This window comes from Astatotilapia calliptera, chromosome 14 (assembly GCF_964374335.1).
Source record: "Astatotilapia calliptera chromosome 14, fAstCal68.1, whole genome shotgun sequence".
NCBI classification, from domain to species: Eukaryota; Metazoa; Chordata; class Actinopteri; order Cichliformes; family Cichlidae; genus Astatotilapia; species Astatotilapia calliptera.
In genome coordinates, this window is record NC_137435.1 from 40,220,744 (window position 1) to 40,237,946 (window position 17,203).

Sequence of the window (17,203 nt, forward strand, 5' to 3'; positions counted from 1 at the left end):
ACAGTGATTGCATTCAAGCCCTGATAGTCAATGCATGGCCAGAGGGACTTATCTTGTCAATAAAGAAAAATCCTGCTGCCAAGGGAGTAGATGGCCGAATGATTCCCACAGCCAGTGAGTCGGTAATGTACTCCTCCATGGCTTCTCTTTCTGGCTGCGATAGGCTATAGAGTTGGCTGGTAGGCAGTGGGGCTCCTGGTAACAAATCAATGGCACAATCATAAGGCCGGTGTGGGGGAAGAGAACGAGTGCGATTCTTACTAAACACCTCCGCTAGTTCATGGTACACTGAAGGAACTGCTGTTAGATCCGGAGGAATCTGTGGGGGTGACGCAGGGGAGCCGACGGATGGAATGGCGGATTTTAAGCACGTCATGTGGCATCCTTCCCCCCATCTAGACACACAGCCAGCCTGCCAATCAATTAGTGGATTATGTTGCAACAGCCAAGGATAGCCAAGAACTATAGACAAGATAAGCGGCGTCAGCGGGGCTTTGAAAACAAACAAACTGATTAATTCAGAGTGATTTCCAGACAAACACAGAGTGACAGGTTCAGTAACGTGGGTGACATCAGGCAAACGCTGTCCATTCAGAGATGAGGCTCGAAGAGCATGAGGCAGAGGTTCAATAGTTAAGCCCAGTTTTTTTAGCAAGTGATGCATCAATAAAACTCTGTTCTGCACCTGAGTCTCTCAAAGCCTTGAGTGAGTGAGTGGTGGTGTGAACAGTGAGCCTAGCTTGCAACAAAAGATGAGGAGGGGAATGTGCAATGTTTATTTCGCCCACCAGTACCCCCCCCCCCCTTTTTTTACTGGCGTGCATGCCCTTTTGCCTATGTGGCGCAAACGGCGATGAAATGTCCGTGACGGCCACAGTATAAACACTCACCGGCCATGAAATGGCACTGCCTCTCTGCTGGCGTAAGCCGGGCGTGTCCGATTTGCATCGGCTCCGCCTCGCTGGGACTCACATCCATCGAGGCCGGCTGTTGTGGTGAAGCAGCACTTCCAGCAACAATCCCAACACTGAGCGGAGCATGCTGGGAAACTGAGTGTCACGTCCCGCGGTGCACTCGCAGACGCTCGTCAACGTGAATGCACAGGGTCATTATTTCAATCTGGCTTTCGTAAAGTTCATTCCACTGAAACAGCCCTTCTTAGAGTTTCTAATGACATTTTGTTACAAAGCGATGCAGGTAAATATTCTGTTCTCTTAATGTTGGATCTTACGTCGGCCTTTGATACTGTTGACCATTATATTTTACTTAACAGGCTGAAACACTGGGTCGGTGTCTCTGGGACTGCATTGAAATGGTTCTCCTCGTATCTCTCTGAACGATATTCTTCTGTGGCAGTTTCTAAGTATAGATCATCTTCTGCGTCCCTGTCTTTTGGTGTGCCACAAGGCTCTGTGCTAGGGCCATTACTGTTTTTAGTTTATTTACTCCCTCTTCAGCACATTTTGAGCCCTTTTGAGGATATTTGTTACCATTGTTATGCAGACGATATCCAACTCTATATATCTTTTAAACCGGAAGAGGCTTCTAAGCTGCGGCTTTTAAATGTGTGCTTGGAAACCATTAAAGGCTGGATGGCTGAAAACTTCCTCCAACTAAATGAAAGTAAAACCGAAGTCCTCTTATGTGCCCCAGATAGACATATACCCAGTATAATAAATGCTCTTGGTCCTCTTTCAACGTTTGTAAAACCATCTGTCAGGAACTTAGGGATTATCCTTGATCCTGCTCTTACGTTAGATAGTCATGTTAAATCTCTTGTTCGGTCTTGCTTTTATCATTTAAGAAATATTTCTAAATTGAGCTCTATTATATCCTATACCGAACTGGAGATTGTTATTCATGCTTTTATCTCTTCACGACTGGACTATTGCAATTCCCTGTTTACTTGTTTAAATAAAGGTTCTTTGGAGCATCTGCAGATCGTTCAGAATGCTGCAGCAAGACTTTTGACGAAAGCTTCTAAATTTTCACATATAACACCGTTGCTTATGCAGTTACATTGGCTTCCTGTTGAATTTAGAGTCCAGTTTAAGATTTTGGTTTTAACTTTTAAGGCTCTTCAACAACAAGCACCACCATATATTATTGAACTTTTACAGCCCTATGCCCCTAGTAGGTCTCTGAGGTCGAGTAGTCAGGGCCTACTTGTCATTCAGCATACGAGACTGAAAACTAGGGGTGATAGAGCTTTTGCTACTGTGGCCGCCAGACTGTGGAATTCCCTTCCTCAGGACTTACGATCCGCTGATTCATTGATTACTTTTAAAAAACAGCTAAAAACACATCTTTTTAAAACTGCCTTTTGCTAACTTTGTTTGTATTTTGTCTTTTTAATCTGTTATATCTTGTAAAGCACTTTGTGATCTCTATCTAGAAATGTGCTATATAAAAAAAATTTTACTTACTTACTTACTTACTTAAAAAGCTGAGAGATGATGGCAGTTCTCTCGTTATGAGCTCATCCTTCAAATCCTCCTAAATATTGTTGAGCAGAACCTTCTTTACTGCCTCTTCACTCCACCCGGTCTCTACAGCGAGAATGCGGAAGTCAATTGAGAAGTCAGCTATAGTGCGTTTACCTTGTTTTAGATTTAGTAGACGCTGTGCAGCAGCAGAGGGCCCGCCGTCCTTTTCAAACATGCCTTTGAATTCAGACAGGAACTCGGGATAGCAGATATTCGGCTGAGTTTTCAATAATTCCTGAGCCCACTGAAGCACGCGGTCTCATAGCAGCGGAACAAAGAAAGCAATCCGGGCATCGTCCCTGGCATATGTTTTGTTCTGCTGCCGAAAAAACAAGGAGACTTGGGCAAGAAAACCGGAACATTACTCTAGCTCACCTGTAAACAGCTCAGGGCTTGGCATCGTCCTCCCCGGGGCTTCTAGCCAGGCAGCGGGAGGGTTGGGGGGTGTAGCAGCGGCCTGGGGACTCGGAGATGGAGAGGGACTTACACACGGAGATTGATTTACGCTCGGAGAGAGTCGGCTTACCAGGGGTGTGCGCTGAGCGAGACCCTATATGAGGGCGGAGAGCTCTTTATTAATGTGGTGGAGCATCTTCTTGTGCTGCTCCAGCAGGGCTTCCTGAGTGAGGAGAGCCCGTTGAACAGGGTCAGAATCCGCTGAGTCCATAGTGGCTGGATCGTTCTGTCACAGATTATTAGGCAGAGGGCTCACTCGCGGGACTCTGAAGTTTAGAGAGAAGGTGAGGGTTTATTTACAATGTGGCACCAAGTGAGGATTTATACATATATACAGTGAGACAGATAACACGGGGCTCCAGGGAGTGGAGGGGGGTCAAAAGGGGAGGGAAGGTCCAAGGCAGGTGCACACACGCTCCTCTTCAACTCAATCCACTCCAAAATGCTCATGCTCACTCGCACACAATCACAGGAATCCAGACGGCAGGGAAGACGGGCAGAGAATCTAGAAGGCCTGTACACAGAGGAAAATAATGTTAGGAGGATGCTCTATTTCAAAAGGCTAGGCTACACTGACGGTAGGTAGTGTGACGATCCAGCGAGGAAGCAGCCTCTCTTGCCATCTTAAGTAGTCTGCCAGCATTAGTGTAAATGAGCCACAGGTGTGTGTTCAGGGCGGGTTCATAGGCGGGGAATCAAGGTCCAGTTCTGCCCTGTTGGGAGAGGCGAAGACAAAAAACACACACCACGACCTCTCCAGATCTTGAGAACCATGACATCAGGGGCTTGTTGTTGGGGGACTTTTGCCCCCTGGTAGGGTCTCCGATGGGAACTTGGTCCTAGGTGAGGGACCAGACAAAGAGTGATTCAAAAGACCCCTATATGAGTATACAATCAAGGGAACAGTTCACTCTGTCACCCAGGATAGGGTTACTGAGGCCCCGTTCTGGACCCAGGCATGGGAAGGGTGTCTGAGGGCGAGAGTCTGGGAGGAAGAAGTTTATATTCATATACTGAATATAAACTTCAGTATATGAATATAAACTCATATACTGAATATAAACTTCTTCCTGGGGCCAGGCCCCATGGACTATATTTACTCTGCGGTGGTTGGATGCATCAGCAGGGATGATGAGACAGAGTACCGGGCTGTGGTCGACTCCTTTGTCACGTGGTGTGAGCAGAATCATCTGCAGCTCAACGTGGCAAAGACCAAGGAACTGATCGTGGACTTCAGGAAGACCAGGAAACACTTGACCCCTGTTTCAATCCAGGGGGTCAGTGTTGACATTGTGGAGGACTATAAATACCTTGGAGTACACATTGACAATAAACTGGACTGGGCTAAAAACACCACAGCACTTTACAGGAAGGGCCAGAGTCGTCTCTATTTTTTGAGGCGACTGAGGTCCTTCAACATCTGCCAGAAAATGCTGAGGATTTTCTATGAGTCTGTTGTGGCCAGTGCGATCCTCTATGCTGTTGCATGCTGGGGGAGCAGGCTGAGGGTCGCAGATGCCAACAGACTTAATAAACTGATCCGTAAGGCCAGCAATGTTGTGGGGATGGAGCTGGACTCCCTCAAGGTGGTGTCGGAGAGGCGGATGCTGTCCAAGATAAAGACAATGTTGGATAACACCTCCCACCCACTCCATGACATGTTGGTCAGCCACAGGAGCTCGTTCAGTGAGAGACTGAGATTACCGAAAAGCACCACTGAACGACACAGGAAATCATTCCTGCCTGTGGCCATCTCCCTGTACAACGCATCCACTTAACACACTGTTTGCTGCTACAGCTACACATGTTTCTTTTCCAAATATTTATTTATAAGTGACTTATGTATGTATGTATGTATGTATATATATGTATATATTGTACTATTCTTAGTTAGCGTATTGTCTGTCTTGTCTTAATGTTGGTTTAAAATGGAGCACTGTAACAAAAAATAATTTCCCCCAGGGATCAATAAAGTATTCTGATTCTGATTTATGTTGGTTTAAAATGGAGCACTGTAACAAAAAATAATTTCCCCCAGGGATCAATAAAGTATTCTGATTCTGATTCTGATTAGTCCATGAGGCCTGGCTGGGCCCACCCTAGATTGCAGGTTGATGATCGATTTTGTAATCGTATCACCAGACCTGCGGCCATATGTTCTGGACACTAGCGTAAAGAGAGGGGCCGAACTGTCAACGTATCACCACTTGGCGGTGAGTTGGATCAGGTGGCGGGGGGAGGATTCAGGACAGCACCTAAATGTATAGTGTGGGTGCGCTGGGAACGCCTGGCAGATCTTGAATGCACACCACCGGCAAAGCTTCAATAGCATTCCAAGGGAGACTGGGGACATTGAGTCTGAATGGACCATGTTCGGCACCTCCATTGCCGAAGCTGCAGCATTGAGCTGCCGCCGCAAGGTGGTTTGTGCGTGTGGTGACTTCTGAACTAAATAGTGGACGCCAGAAGTAAAGGGAGCCACCAGGCTGAAGAAGGAGTCCTATCAAGCTTGGTTAGCCTGTGGGACTTCGGAGGCAGCTGATAGCTACCGACAGCCCAAGCGGAATGGGGGTTGGGGAGTGGCTGAAGCAAAAACATGAAAAAAGACTATCGGACTGCCTCAAAGAAATTCATGCAAACCATCAGGCGATTTGAAGACTGGTTTCTGCGGAGGGTGTCTTCCAACTACAGGAGGATCACACTCCTCAGCCCTCCTGGGAAAGTTTATACCAGGGTGCTGGAAAGGACAGCCCATCCATTAGTCAAACCTCGGATAAAGGAGGAACAATGCAGTTTTTGATCTGGTCATTGAACACTGGACAAGCTCTTTACCCTCTCGAAGATACTTGAGGGTGCATGGGAGTTTGCCTAACCAGTCTACACATGTTTTGTGGACCTGGAGAAGCCATTCAACTGTGTCGGAGGTGCTTCGGCAGCGAAGCTCTCAAATGACCGATCGATGTATGTCTCTGCCCTCACCTATGGTCAAAAGCTGTGGGTAGTGACAGAAGGAACAAGATATCGGATACAAGCGGCAGAAATGAGCTTCCTCCAAATGGTGGCTGGTCTCTCCCTTACAGATACAGGGAGTGCAGAATTATTAGGCAAGTTGTATTTTTGAGGAATAATTTTATTATTGAACAACAACCATGTTCTCAATGAACCCAAAAAACTCATTAATATCAAAGCTGAATGTTTCTGGAAGTAGTTTTTAGTTTGTTTTTAGTTTTAGCTATTTTAGGGGGATATCTGTGTGTGCAGGTGACTATTACTGTGCATAATTATTAGGCAACTTAACAAAAAACAAATATATACCCATTTCAATTATTTATTTTTACCAGTGAAACCAATATAACATCTCCACATTCACAAATATACATTTCTGACATTCAAAAACAAAACAAAAACAAATCAGCGACCAATATAGCCACCTTTCTTTGCAAGGACACTCAAAAGCCTGCCATCCATGGATTCTGTCAGTGTTTTGATCTGTTCACCATCAACATTGCGTGCAGCAGCAACCACAGCCTCCCAGACACTGTTCAGAGAGGTGTACTGTTTTCCCTCCTTGTAAATCTCACATTTGATGATGGACCACAGGTTCTCAATGGGGTTCAGATCAGGTGAACAAGGTGGCCATGTCATTAGTTTTTCTTCTTTTATACCCTTTCTTGCCAGCCACGCTGTGGAGTACTTGGACGCGTGTGATGGAGCATTGTCCTGCATGAAAATCATGTTTGTCTTGAAGGATGCAGACTTCTTCCTGTACCACTGCTTGAAGAAGGTGTCTTCCAGAAACTGGCAGTAGGACTGGGAGTTGAGCTTGACTCCATCCTCAACCCGAAAAGGCCCCACAAACTCATCTTTGATGATACCAGCCCAAACCAGTACTCCACCTCCACCTTGCTGGCGTCTGAGTCGGACTGGAGCTCTCTGCCCTTTACCAATCCAGCCACGGGCCCATCCATCTGGCCCATCAAGACTCACTCTCATTTCATCAGTCCATAAAACCTTAGAAAAACCAGTCTTGAGATATTTCTTGGCCCAGTCTTGACGTTTCAGCTTGTGTGTCTTGTTCAGTGGTGGTCGTCTTTCAGCCTTTCTTACCTTGGCCATGTCTCTGAGTATTGCACACCTTGTGCTTTTGGGCACTCCAGTGATGTTGCAGCTCTGAAATATGGCCAAACTGGTGGCAAGTGGCATCTTGGCAGCTGCACGCTTGACTTTTCTCAGTTCATGGGCAGTTATTTTGCGCCTTGGTTTTTCCACACGCTTCTTGCGACCCTGTTGACTATTTTGAATGAAACGCTTGATTGTTCGATGATCACGCTTCAGAAGCTTTGCAATTTTGAGACTGCTGCATCCCTCTGCAAGATATCTCACTATTTTTGACTTTTCTGAGCCCGTCAAGTCCTTCTTTTGACCCATTTTGCCAAAGGAAAGGAAGTTGCCTAATAATTATGCACACCTGATATAGGGTGTTGATGTCATTAGACCACACCCCTTCTCATTACAGGGATGCACATCACCTAATATGCTTAATTGGTAGTAGGCTTTCGAGCCTATACAGCTTGGAGTAAGACAACATGCATGAAGAGGATGATGTGGACAAAATACTCATTTGCCTAATAATTCTGCACTCCCTGTAGGGTGAGAGATATGGCCATCCGGGAGATACCTCAGCTGGCCTAGGAACCCCTTGTTGTTTCCTGGAGGGGAGCTGGAGGAGGTGCCCAGGAGAGAGAAGTCTGGGCTTCTCTGTTTAGGTTGCTGCCCCCATGAACTGGCCCTAGATAAGCAGAAGAAGATGGATGGAGGATCTTAAATTGTATCTTGTAACTGTATCTAGCCTGTTGCAAAAAATAATTTCAAGAGGAAAGTACAACAGCAGGTTTCTACAATGATCTGCAAAATTTCCTGTAGTCTTTTTCATGTTTTGGGGCTGCATTTAAGCCAGTGATATTGCCAAGAGTCCCACCTCAACATTTCCTTTAAAAAAAATAAAATAAAAAATAAAAAATTGTCTGCTGCCACTCACGCAAAACTGAGTCTGCTGGGTCCATGTTGTTGGGACGATTAAGAATTCAGGGCTGTGCAGGTTCCACTGGATTCTCATACTGAACATTGCTCACAACCTGCTCAAGTTGCTCCGGCTGTGGTTGTGCAGGGCTTGCTGACTGCTCTGGTGACTGGGGCTGAGGACTTTCTCTCATTCTGGGGACAGGAACGGGAGCAGAAATTGCCTAGACCTCAGCCACCTTCACCCTGGGAAGTTGAATAAGTGCAGGAACTGGTTGGGTCCTGGTGACACTGCACTCTTAGAACTGGGTTGGATGCAAAAATAGGCTGGACCTCAGCCACACTCACTCTGCGGATTGGCACAGGTGAAGAACCAGCCTCAGACTCTTAGGGGGAACACCAATCTCTAGGGGAGCAGCCTGTGGAACATTACCAACAGTCTTATTTATCTTATATATTTCTCATTTTACAGGCTGAGAAAAAAAGACTGTAAATTAGCTAGCTGAGAAATATAAATAGTCACCTAGTTCAGTTCTTCAGTTTAGTGGCTCAAAACCTCAACAAGAAACTTTATTATTCTCTGTCCCAGAAACAAAACAAAAGAAAAAAATAATGCCTCTAACAGGCCCAGACACAGAACCTCAGATGAGCTAGACAGTAAGCCCTCCAGTGAGCAGCAGGGAAGTGCTGGGCACCATCGAGGTGGAAGTGCTGGACACTGCAGCGTTGGAAAGTCACAAAACTGGAAAAAAGATTGTTTGAGGCTGCAGCACACGGCTTCGTAATTATTCCTCTGCTTCTGAGAATCCTTTTTCCTCAAGCAGGATGTGAGGGATGGAGGTGAGCTGGAAATTTTTTGTGGAATCGCCCCTCAACTCGGATACTGCCATTGTTGTTTTTGACTCACTACATTAGCCATATACAGAGCACTGATCAGGCTCTGTCCATCAATGTGTTTGCTAAGCACATAAAAATAATTATTATGCTGCATTGCTTGAAATCAAAATAAAACGATCTCTCACTTGTCATCTCAGTCAACAATGTCATAAAGTTTCTCACCAGGTGGATTACTCTCCTCGCTCCACACACACACACACACACACACACACACATATAAAAACAAAACCCAGCATTCCCCTGTGGGCAGTTTATCCTTCAAGCTCGGGTCCTCTACCAGAGGCCTGGGAGCTTGAGGGTCCTGCGCAGTATCTTAGCTGTTCCCAGGACTGCGCTCTTCTGGACAGAGATCTCCGATGTTGTTCCCGGGATCTGCTGGAGCCACTCACCAAATTGACCATGGTGGAGAATGACCGAGCTAAGATCCTGTGGGACTTCCAGATACAGACGGACAAAATGGTGGTGGCTAACCAACCGGACATAGTGGTGGTAGACAAACAGAAGAAGACGGCCGTAGTGATCGATGTAGCGGTTCCGAATGACAGCAATATCAGGAAGAAGGAACACGAGAAGCTGGAGAAATACCAAGGGCTCAGAGAAGAGCTCGAGAGGATGTGGAGGGTGAAGGTAATGGTGGTCCCCGTGGTAATCGGAGCACTAGGTGCGGTGACTCCCAAGCTAGGCGAGTGGCTCCAGCAGATCCCGGGAACAACATCGGAGATCTCTATCCAGAAGAGCGCAGTCCTGGGAACAGCTAAGATACTGCGCAGGACCCTCAAGCTCCCAGGCCTCTGGTAGAGAACCCGAGCTTGAAGGATAAACCGCCCGCAGGGGCGTGCTGGGTGTTTATTAGGGGTGCAACGATACACAAAATTCACGGTTCGGTTCGGTTCGATACTTTGGTGTCACGGTTCGATATTTTTTCGATACAAAAAAAATGTTCATGCCTTTTTAATTTGTCATTTATTAAAATTATAAATATAGATTTTAACTCAAAAGTACAGTTTTTAAATTTAACCCTAACCCTTGTGCGTGTTTTTTATTTTGACAGCGAATGCGCACCTGCGGACCACTTATGTGCAGCCCTGGTTATTTAGCTCATCATATTGCAGCCACAGAAATTCTTTTGTCCATGAAACCATAAAGCTGCACTTTCTTTTTGCCTTATAGTCTGATTTGTCATAACTTCTCCGTTTTGTGGTAAGCTTTTCTTTGGCTGTCACTTCTTCACCCTGACCTGTCTTATTTGGCTCAGCAGAACTAAAATATATATCCTGCTGCTTTTACACACGCACTCACATAAGCTCAGCGATTCTCTGCGCGATCAACCTCTCACATGTTTAAGTTTGCTGCGGGAGATTTCACTTGTCATGTTTGCATAGTAAGCTAACGATTAATAAGACGATGTCAGAGGAATTGGTGCACAAATTATCATCACTCACAGATCAGTGCTGTCGCTCTCTATACACAGTTCGCACGATTGCAAAGTGAAAGCAAAAAAACAAGCGCAAATTCAAACGCGATTTCAATATGTCACATATTGACAGTGGCTCACCGATGCCAATGACATAATTACCCAGCTACATTTCTGAAAAAATGCAAAAGCATTGACATATATTTTTCCTTCCTACAATAGCCCGACGGGCAGGGAAGAGAAAGATTTTGGTAGCCCGACTGAAAAAAATCGCTAGCTCCAGGACGTCGGGCTAGCGATATTGCAAGCCCTGTATCTGATTGAGGAATCACTCATCTTTGGAAAAGAGAGTTTATTACAGAGAAATGTCTCTTTCCAAAATAAAAGCTATACTATCCGCTTCTTCTGGGCTATATTCAGAATCAGAATCAGAATCAGAATACTTTATTGATCCCTGGGGGAAATTATTTTTTGTTACAGTGCTCCATTTTAAACCAACATTAAGACAAGACAGACAATACGCTAACTAAGAATAGTACAATATATACATATATATACATACATACATACATAAGTCACTTATAAATAAATATTTGGAAAAGAAACATGTGTAGTTGTAGCAGCAAACAGTGTGTTAAGTGGATGCGTTGTACAGGGAGATGGCCACAGGCAGGAATGATTTCCTGTGTCGTTCAGTGGTGCTTTTCGGTAATCTCAGTCTCTCACTGAACGAGCTCCTGTGACTGACCAACATGTCATGGAGTGGGTGGGAGGTGTTATCCAACATTGTCTTTATCTTGGACAGCATCCGCCTCTCCGACACCACCTTGAGGGAGTCCAGCTCCATCCCCACAACATTGCTGGCCTTACGGATCAGTTTATTAAGTCTGTTGGCATCTGCGACCCTCAGCCTGCTCCCCCAGCATGCAACAGCATAAGGAGAATTATGTGCTAACAGCTGTCTAAATGACTCGGCTAAAGTTAGTAGCATGCTTGTTGTTTTGGTCTTTGCACTAGGATGATGTCGGCGTAAATGTGCAGTCATATTCGTTGTGTTCCCACTAGTGCTTTCAGGTTAATCTCGTTGAAATGACCTTAACGCCACAACACGGCAAATCTCCGTTAACGAGCTACCGCCGATCGCCCCGTGCGTGGGGCTAGACGGCCAACACGTTAACGAGCTAACTGCGCTAACACACTAGTTCCCACCCATGTAATTGAGCATTGCATGGCACATCCAACATACTGTTTTACTTTAGTCCATGACTCGCTTACCTTCAGGGTCATACAAAATAATTCCAAACGCCAGATCTGAATGAGGGTGGGGGAGGTCCATGTTGCAAGGAGAGCCTAACTTCTGTCTTGCTAGCTTGCCCTGCGCTCTTCCTTCTGACTATGCTGTCTGTGTTGAGCGCTCAGTGGATCTGCGCTCGACAGTGCAGCCTAGGCGGAGTAGTCGAACGCAGATTCACTGAGCGCTCAACACAGACAGCATCGTCAGAAGGAAAGTTGATAAAATAAATTACAAATGTTGTATTGTTCGATACATATGCGTACCGAACCGAAAGCACTGTATCGAACGGTTCAATATCCATACGAATATCGTTGCACCCCTAATATATATAAAATAAAATAAAAAACACCCAGCACGCCCCTGCGGGCGGTTTATCCTTCAAGCTCGGGTCCTCTACCAGAGGCCTGGGAGCTTGAGGGTCCTGCGCAGTATCTTAGCTGTTCCCAGGACTGCGCTCTTCTGGACAGAGATCTCCGATGTTATTCCCGGGATCTGCTGGAGCCACTCGCCTAGCTTGGGAGTCACCGCACCTAGTGCTCCGATTACCACGGGGACCACCATTACCTTCACCCTCCACATCCTCTCGAGCTCTTCTCTGAGCCCTTGGTATTTCTCCAGCTTCTCGTGTTCCTTCTTCCTGATATTGCTGTCATTCGGAACCGCTACATCGATCACTACGGCCATCTTCTTCTGTTTGTCTACCACCACTATGTCCGGTTGGTTAGCCACCACCATTTTGGGTAACACCACCTGGGTCTGGGTGCAGTTTCCCCCTCCAGGGGCAAGGGTACCTAGACCCGGGGCTTAGAATAGGCTTGGGGAGTGTGATTGTGTGTACAGTGTCTCTTTATGTCTGTCTCCACGTTGGGTGAGTGTTGAGTAAGTGCATATGAGAGCATGAGGGTGGGAATGGATGTTTGTATCTGTGTGTGCCTGTATGTCTGTGTCCATATGTCAGGTCGGGTATCAGACGGCACCTCTCTGGGGACATCTCAGGCCCTCCACGGTATAGAGGCCTATCTTCCCCCACCATTTCCCCCTGCAAGTGGCAGATGCCCTGAGACATCGGTGCATTGGTGGGTCTTTGTGTCCGGGGATGGGCATCCAGGTACATCCAGGTCACTCCTTGGTGGCTGCTTATCGGGGCCTGGAGCCTGGGGCTCGCTCGGGCCACTTCAGGAGTGGGGTACCCTTGGCACTCTGGCACAGCTGGCTGCCGGCGGAGCTCCCGGGCACGTTACTGCAACCCCCCCTGGCTTATGCCCCGCCGCTGCTGAGTGAGCCCTCATCTGGGACTCTCCTCAGCTCTTTCTGGGATAGTGGCGCGGCTGCCCCTCTGTTGGTCTTCCTTGGTCTCTTGTGTTCTGAGGGCCTCCTCCATACCTGCTTCATGCCCTGGTGAATGGGGCTGTGGTCCCCCACAACCTCTAACAGATCATTACATGTAGGAACCTTTTAAAAACAAGCACGCTCATGCTCACAGGTGTACACACGGGTGCTCACACACACAAACTACACCCTTTTTGGCTCCTACCTTAAAGCACACTGTGTGCTGTCGATCTTACGTGCTGCACAATAATGTTTAACATTTAGTATTTACTGTTATATTCCCATAGATCATCATGATGTTCTTTATTGCATTGCTCTCGTTTTCTTCTGCTTGTTTTCTTTTTTCTTTCTCTTTTTTTTTTTTTTTTTTTTTTTACTTTGATTTTTATAGGTTATTTTGACATTGTGGACATACAGTAAAGAAAATAACAAACAGACATACATATAAACAAACAGAGTCTGGAGTTTACATATCTTTCTCCATTTATCACATTGCAGAAAAAAAAAAAAAGAAAACCTATTATGTTATTTCATTTGTGTCACTTCTGAATGTTTTCCACTTCCTCCATAGTCTGTCGTATTTACCTCCCATCAGTCTAATGTTGAGTGTTATTTTTTCCATCTCTGAGATATCCTCTACAATACTGATCCAATTGCTTTTTTTGTTGCGGCCAGAATTATTTTGACTAAATACACGTCCTCTTTTTGTATGTATTCTTTTATGTTTCCTAGATACATCACTTGGCAAGTATTTGGGAATGTATAACTCAAAATATTATCCATATTCATTTTTAAGTCTTCCCAATACTTTTTAATTTTAATGCATTTCCAGAATACATGAGAATGATCCGCTTCCATTTCTCCACACAATCTCCAACAATTTTGTAAACTTGAGGTCAGTTTGCTTTTTATTTTGGGTGTAATGAAAAAACGTGTCAAATTTTTCCAACAAAATTCCCTCCACAACGGCGAATTAGTTGTACTGTGTTGCAATTCACACATATTGAGCCATTCTTTCTCTGTTATTTTTATGGTCAGTTCAACTTCCCATTTCTTTTTAATATAGAGTGTTGAATCTTGTCTATTTTCTTCTAATGACCTATAGAAGGTGGAAATAGTTTTAAATTGTTTATTTTCATAGCAATCTTTTACTTTTCCGACAACCCCCAGTGGTTTCCCAAGCCAGTCAGATTTTATTTGTTTTGCGTAGTAGTCCCTAACTTGCAAATATCTAAAGAAATCTCTATTTTCCAATTTGTATTTGTGTTTTAGTTGTTGGAAACTCATTAGTCCTCCGTTTTTCATAAGGGTACAAACTGCTGTAATCCCTTTTAGTTCCCACTGTTTGAATGTTTGGTCCAATTGTCCTGCCTTGAAATTTTTATCATGTCTAAACCATCTGAGTATAAATAATTGTTCTTTTAACTGACATTTTTCTATTACTGTGTGCCATATGTCTAATGTAAATTTCACAATTTGATTCATTCCACTTTTATTCTTTGTCATTAAATGTTTGTCAGAGATAAAAATCTGAATGTTGTTTCCCTCGATTTCTTTCTCAATTTCCTTCCATCTTGCCTCATATTCTGGTCTACACCAACCAGCAAGTGGTCTGAGTTGGGCTGCATAGAAGTATTCCCTTAGGTTCGGCAAGGCCATCCCTCCCTTGCGCTTCGGGAGTTGCAGTGTTGTTAGTCTTATTCTGGGCTTCTTCCCACCCCAAATAAACCTTGATATCATCTTGTCCCATATTTTGAATTTTTTTTGAGATATAGGAAGTGGGAGTGACTGAAACATGTATAACAGTCTTGGGAGAACATTCATCTTTATTATTTGGATTCTTGAGTAGAAGTTTGTAGGTGTTGCCGACCACCGTTCTAGATCTTTTCTAATGTTGCCCTCCACCTGATTATAGTTTATGTCTGCCATATCTGATAATGATTTTGTCAAGGTTACGCCCAAATATTTCATGTTGTTCGAGTGCCAATTTAATTTGTATTCGTCTCTGATCTTTTGGGAGGGTATATAATTGAATGATAGAATTTGTGTTTTGGATACATTAATTTTATAGCCTGATAAGTATTCAAAGGTATGGAATAGTTGCATCAAAATTGGGAAGCACTTGTCAGGGTTTCGTAGAAAAATAATAACGTCATCAGCAAACAATCCAATAAGGTGTTTTTGTCCAGCAAGGGATACCCCCTCCAACTTTGAATGTTGTCGCACTGCTTGTGCTAGTGGCTCAACATATAAAGCAAAAAGAATTGGTGACAAGACACAGCCCTGTTTTGTACCTCTATATAGCCGAATTCTATCTGTCAGACTACCATTCACCTTGATTCTAGCTGTAGGTTGATTATAGATTGTCCTTATACATTGTATTGAGCTGTCCTTAAACCCGAATTTTTCCAATACTCCAAATAGGAAGAGCCAGCTTACGCTATCAAATGCCTTTTCTTGATCTAAGCTAATTAACACAGTACTGATATTCGTTTTTTCTGCATTGTCAATAATGTGAAGGACTCTCCTTATATTGTCCTGTGCCTGACGTCCCTTGATGAATCCAGTTTGATCCACTTCTATCAGATCTGGTACAAATTTTTGGAGTCTTTTGCTAATGATCGAAGCGTACAATTTATAGTCGTTATTTAGGAGGGAAATGGGTCTATAATTCTTGCAGTATTCTTTGTTTTTTCCTTCTTTGGGTAAGATTGTTATAATAGCTTCTCCCCATGATGGTGGAGCTATTCCCTGATTCAGAGTCCAGTTGAAGCAAGATAGAAGAAGTGGCTTGAGTTCTTCTTTGAAAACTTTGTAAAATTCAGCCTGAAAGCCATCGCTTCCTGGGGCTTTATTTGTTTTTTGTTCGGCAATAACTGTATCTAGTTCCTTATCTGTAATCTGTGAAATCAGTAACTTGTTTTGGGTATCTCCTATGGAGGGCAGATCCAGCGGGTCAAGAAAATTTTTTATTGTCTCAAGGTCTGCGGCTGCCGGTTGTGAATACAGTCTCGTGTAATATTTTTTAAATTCATTTTCTATCTCATTAGGCATATAGTGTAATTTGTTACTATCCAAATTTCTTACTTTATCAATAATCCTTGATCTCTGCTTTTTACGCAGTCTACTGGCAAGTATTTTAGTTGCTTTGGGCCCTGATTCGTAATAGGTTTGTTGCATATACCTAGCCTTTTTTTCTACTTCTTCTTTTAGTAATTCATCAATTTGGTTTCTGATGTCTGATATTTCTTCTAGAATTTCAGGATTTTTAAGTAGTTTATGTTCCCTCTCCAGATGTTTAAGTTTTTCTATCAAATTTTTATATAGGGCCAGTCGCGCTTTTTTTTGTGCTGCTGTTAGGGCTATGAGTTTTCCCCTTAAGACTGCCTTTAATGCATCCCAAAGTATAGTTGGGCTCACATCTCCGGTATCATTGTCTTCTATATACATTTTTATATCTTCTTTAATTTTCTTAACATGTTCATCCCTATTTAAAATACCCAAATTAAGTCTTCATGCTGTATGTATTTTCCTATTATCGAGACTGATTTCTAGACTAATCAAACTATGGTCTGAGACATCTGCCACACCTATTTTACAATCTGTAACATTATGAAGTTCTTCAATATTAATTAGAAAATAATCAATTCTCGAATATGTGGCATGAGGTGCAGAGTAGTGGGTGTAGTCCCTGGTTTGAGGATTACGTGTTCTCCATACATCAATCAGTCCCACCTCTTGTAATATTGTATTCATAAAATTAGACAAACGATGTTTACATGTTGCAGCACTGGTAGTGTCAATATCCCGATTTAGCACAACATTGTAATCCTCTGCACATATCACCAGACCTTCAGATTCTTGTGTCACTAAATTGAATAAATCTTTGTAATCACTTTTCTTACTTCCTGGTGGGGCGTAGATATTAACCAGGGTAACTAGTTTATTTTCCAATTTCCCTTTAATTAGTAAGTATCTACCCTCTTTATCAGACACTTCTTTGTGGCATTCAAATTGTACAGAGTTTGCTATTAAAATAGCTACTCCTCTTTTCTGACTTTGTCTGTAGGAATTGTAATAGGTGTTTTTATAACCAAATCTTTTCAATTTTTCATGTTCCTGTTGGGGCAGGTGAGTCTCCTGCAAGAATATTACCTGTGCCTTTTCTTTTTTGAGTTTTGTTACCACTTTACTTCTTTTGATTGGGTTATTCAGACCATTCACATTTAGTGACACCAGTTTTATATTATTAAAAGGCATGTAATCCACGCGATTGTAGATCGTAATTCTCCAGACAACAAAAAATTG